At 29.2% G+C, this 5,529-nt stretch overlaps 1 long non-coding RNA gene across 1 annotated transcript; it reads right to left on the reverse strand.

The window, feature by feature from the left end:
• Positions 1–1,752: 1,752 nt before the first annotated feature.
• On the reverse strand, positions 1,753–3,529 carry LOC142240793 (uncharacterized). Its single transcript, XR_012723390.1, has 3 exons — positions 2,310–3,529; positions 2,150–2,242; positions 1,753–2,079 (listed from the first exon to the last, which is right to left on the reverse strand). It is a non-coding gene; the product is annotated as an uncharacterized LOC142240793 (long non-coding RNA).
• Positions 3,530–5,529: the final 2,000 nt, after the last annotated feature.

Below are 5,529 nucleotides of genomic sequence, written 5' to 3' on the forward strand. Positions count from 1 at the left end.
AAATCGGTTCAGATTTAGATATAGCTGCCATATATATTTTTCACCGATCTGGTTATAATTGACATGTATATCAACCGATCTTCCTCAAATACGAATATTTTATGAGTCTCGAAAAACTTGCAAAATATCAGCCAAATCGGTTCAGATTTTGATATAGCTCCCATATATAGCTTTCGCCCGATTTACACTCATTTGCCCACAGAGGCCAAATTTTTTCTCCGATTTAGTTGAAATTTTGCATAGGGAGTAGAATTAGCATTGTAACTATGCGTGCCAAATATGGTTGAAATCGGTTCAGATTTGGATATATCTCCCATATATAGCTTTCGCCCGATTTACACTCATATGACCACAGAGGCCAATTTTTATCTCCGATTTAGTTGAAATTTTGCAAAAGGAGTAGAATTAGCATTGTAGCTATGCGTGCCAAATTTGGTTGACATCGGTTCAGATTTAGATATAGCTCCCATATATATGTTTTTCTGACATAACATTTTCCTTGTTAAATCGCCATTGCTTAGTCGAAAAGTTGTAAAAATTACTCTAATTTTCCTAAACTTCTAATACATATATATCGAGCGATAAATCATAAATAAACTTTTGCGAAGTTTCCTTAAAATTGCTTCAGATTTAAATGTTTCCCATATTTTTTTACTAAAATTGTGTTCCACCCTAGTGCATTAGCCAACATAAATTTTGAGTCTATTGATTTTGTAAAAGTCTATCAAATTCTGTCCAAATCGAGTGATATTTATATGTATGTATTTGGGACAAACCTTTATATATAGCCCTCCAACACATTTGACAGATGTGATATGGTATCGAAAATTTAGATCTACAAAGTGGTGCAGGGTATAATGTAGTCGGCCCCGCCCGACTTTAGACTTTCCTTACTTGTTTTTGAAGCAACTTTTGTTATTGCGAAACTTTTTTTTATTGTGAAAAAAAAGGAATTTCGTGTTTTGATGAAATACTGTTTTCTGAAGGGAAAAAATGCGGTGGAAGCAAAAACTTGGCTTGATAATGAGTTTCCGGACTCTGCCCCAGAGAAATCAACAATAATTGATTGGTATGCAAAATTCAAGCGTGGTGAAATGAGCACGGAGGACGGTGAACGCAGTGGACGCCCGAAAACATCAAAAAATCCACTAAATGATTTTGAATGACCGTAAAATGAAGTTGATCGAGATGGCAGAGACCTTAAAGATATCAAAGGAACGTGTTGGTCATATCATTCATCAATATTTGGATATGCGGAAGCTCTGTGCAAAATGGCTGCCGCGCGAGCTCACATTTGACCAAAAACAACAACGTGTTGATGATTCAGAGCGGTGTAGACAAATAAATAGACAAATAAATTTGGTTTTTTCATTTGTGTTTTGTTCTAACATAACTTGCAAATACAATTACTACACCGAAAAAAAAGTTTACTATTGTTTACGAAAAATGAACTAACCCATAGTAAGAATGACCATGATTTGGCGCCAAAGATTTTTTTCATCTAGATAAGTTCATGATTTTCTTATAAATAAGTTTATGTATTGCATCGTATTTTAGTTCATTCTTACTACGCTGTGGGAAGAATGTACTTACACTCATTCAAAATATTCCTGCTATCCGGAAAAATGAACAAGTTTTTGGGAATCCTATATTTAGAAATTGGTTTCAAATAAACTGTTTATCAGTATAATTTTCAAAGAAGTAAATAAATTGAGGAATTAAAGGTATAACAAGCCTGTATACAACTAAGAAATTTTTCGTACAATATAAGACAATTTTTCATAACTACCAGTATTTTATTTCAAAAAATTATTATTATATTACATAAAACTATGGCTTATGATATACAATAAAAGAAATGTTTTTATTCGTACGCTGTATGCTGTTACTTTTCGGTAGTTAGTAATTGCTTCTTCAAAAGAGTAGTATTCTATGTTAGTAGAATGAAACTAATTAATATCAATTTCCATTTTTTATCCATATGAAAGATATATGCCATAAGTTGCTATTTTCATTTCATTTTTGTCCAATTTCACCGATTTCGCTAGTTTTTGTTGTGTGGATTTGCGTCATAAGCCTCTGAAGTTAAAAAGGCATATAAAATATAAAAATATTATCAAATTCTATGGTATTTTGATCTTTAACTTACAAGAGAATTTTCTTAGAGCTAATAGGGATATCAGCTTAGTTAGCATTAAACAGTAAGAAGATTCCAAAAAATACCATTAGATTTGCTGTCATCCTGCAAATGAAAATTATTTTTAATAAATAGAAATTTTGGCTTTATTACAAATGGACGAAAAACTTACCACATTGGAAAAAATCATCCAATTACTACATTAGTGGAATCATATCCATGCACAAATGGGCATTTTTGAAATCCTTCTCAGAATATAAATGAAATAAAAATATTATTAAATTAGATATAATTTCCACTTGTCAATATAGCATTTAGTATTTATGGTGGATATTAAGTTCGAGTTTAGTGGCTAAAATCCCAATTTTTCATGATTAGTTTTCTTTAGAAATACATGGGAACAAAATTGAACCGTTTTTGTGTTCATTTAAAATTTATATCAAATTTTTAGTAATTTGAGGTTGCTGAATCCAAATTTACACTTGTTTTTTTAAGAGCTCGACTTTTTGAGATATACGGTTATGTTCAAAATTAAGGGACTTCCGCTATATATATTGGAATAACTTGAAAACAATTCATCATATTAAATTAAAAAACAGCGTTCTACATAAGCTTAAAAACGATTTTCTGTTCTTAATCGTGTAATCCATTTAAAGAATATAAACTTTATAAAAAACTTGTTTCGAGCTATTCTCCATCAAGTTATATTTAAATTTGCATCGAAGGCGTATAATTTTATACTTTTCTTACTGATTTATTTCTGATTTTAGCACCTAAACTCGAACTTAGTACACACCTTAAGGACTCGCTATAACATAAAAATATAGACTCAAAAAATTGTACTGTGATCCAGATGTAGAGTAAATATAGATCATTTTATTACCACTCATTATGAATATTTTTATGTAAACCAATTTAAAACCGCACTAATTTTAAATTATTAATAGAAATATACAGTTTCTTAATATGTGATTTATTTTAGAGTTATTTATTTTTTTTATCAATATAAAGTGTTTTTGTTTTCTCTAACATCACACCATTCACTTATCAGTTTCTAAAATGTTACGAAATAAATGTATTTTTATTAATAAACACAAATACCGCACGCAAGCGCACCACGTGTGCGCTTCATAAATGCATCAACAGAACTGAATGCACCAATAAAACTCAAAGACACAAATAGTCATAAAGGACACATATGTAAAGAAAAACAACTCCACACACACACACACATGATCCCTTTCTGATCTCGCTATTGCAACAAAACAACTATCACCACAAAAGATACCAACAACACACATTCCATAACATCATCGCAATAACAAACACAAACAAAAAAAAGATGATGCAATAATTTCATAATTTCTTCTCACTTCAATTTCCAGTATCACGTTTATTGATTAGTTGGTATTCTATCTATAGGATAAGGTAAAATATATTCAAAATTTACGAGGAATCCATACAAAATTATATACACCCGTCAAGGATTAAATTAACTACTTTTTATTCTACTTTATCTAAAATTTTCAATGTGAGGAAATATACTCCAACTTATAGTAAAAACCGAAATAAGCTGTAGGAAGCCGCCATACGAATCGGTACTGTGGTTCAGTTAATTTTTACTACAAAAATTTTTTTCCATACAAAAATTTTTCTTAGTAAATTGTCCACATTTCGTAGTAAGATTTTTATATTGCCTATGTCTTTTTATAATACAATCAACGATGCATTAACTATTGTATTGGAAATTTATTTAAGGAAAAATCCGTCCCATTTCGTAGTTAGTGAACTAAAAAACATTTACTGAAGTTTTATAAGTTTTCCTTTAGCTAAGTTAATTTTCGCAGTGGTTACGAAAAATGAACTATATTACAGTAAATTTTTTGAACTATGTGGAAGTTAAACTGGTCCTAAAATTAACAAGACACCTTTTTTTCTGTGTATCAATAACAACTATAGGGTGAAAAAATAAATTATATAAATCATTACCTTCCTTATAATAATAACCATGTCAGCATGTTCCTTCTAATATGTAGATGCGCCTAGATTTCCAATAAATCAGCAGCCTGTAAGCTAAATTAGTTTTTCTGAAAGTAAACAGAATAATTCGAATTTAATTTTGTTCAATTAAAAGTTAATTTTTTAAACATCACCTGCATAGAATATCAAGTTCAATTCTTAGTTCCAGGTTGCAGATTTATAATCTTCTTTTGCAGTTGTAGTCTTTTAGCATAAAAAGATGTATTAAGAAGCTCGGTAATTTAATTTTAGTAACAATTCCTTTCCAAAATGTCCACACATTGAAATCGTCTATTAAAATTTGAACCAATCAAAGACAAAAATAATGGGAAAGCAATGTAATATTTGATATTATATTGATGATACTTTGCAAATTCTGGAAATAGAAAAAAATATAAATGGAAAATACATATTTTTATTATTTTCGGATATTTTTCATATTTTTAAATCCAAAAGAAAGAACTTTTTTTTAGTTTATATATCAGATATACTGCTCTCTACTTTGGTTCAAACTGAAAAAGGCAGGTAAAACAAAAATGCAATTTATCAAATATTTAATATTTGATTTGATCAAATATTTAATATTTGATAAAATGATGGAGTTGGTGGGATTGATTGGTCAATTTCACGAAATAAAATTGGTCACTAAAAAAATGAATAAAAAATATATTATTTTAGTCAGTTTAATGTAAACAGGCTTCAATCGAAAACGGTATTAACATTTCACAATTTCTTACCTTCAATGAACGTAGATTGTTTTCCATTTTCACAATACCACAAAACACAAACACACACTGAAAAAACAGTGAACCCTTTTCCATTGCAAAATGAACTAAACTGTAGTAATATTGACCATGATTTAGCCCTTAAGAGTTTTTTCAACTTGTCTAGTTTATAATTCTCTTAAATTTTAGTTCATCTATAACATTGTATTTTAGTTCATTTTTACAACGCCATAAGATTTATATACCCCTACCAAGTTAAAAAGTCAGTATTATTTTGGTTTACTTGCTTATTTTTTGGGAAACCCGATAATAAAAATTGGTTAACAGTCTCTTTAAAATGTCGACGACTAAACTATTTTTAAATCAATCATTCCACAGTACAGAGAAATTAAATAATTAAAGGAACAACAAACCGTTTTACTATAATGAACATTTTCATACATTAAAAGTAAACTTTCTTTAAGCAAAATTACTTTATTATAAAGACTTATGATGAAAGTTCTTAATACAATTTTTTTTGATGAAAATGATGACCTCGTGCAACAGAGAGTAGTTCATTTGAACTCGCTGTTTGGACATTTTGACTTATCCTTTTTTTATTCATCGTAGGTAATTTTTTCACATATCTTGCTGGAAAAAATGGAAGCA

The sequence above is a fragment of the Haematobia irritans genome, chromosome 1 (assembly GCF_050003625.1).
Source record: "Haematobia irritans isolate KBUSLIRL chromosome 1, ASM5000362v1, whole genome shotgun sequence".
Classification (NCBI taxonomy): domain Eukaryota; kingdom Metazoa; phylum Arthropoda; class Insecta; order Diptera; family Muscidae; genus Haematobia; species Haematobia irritans.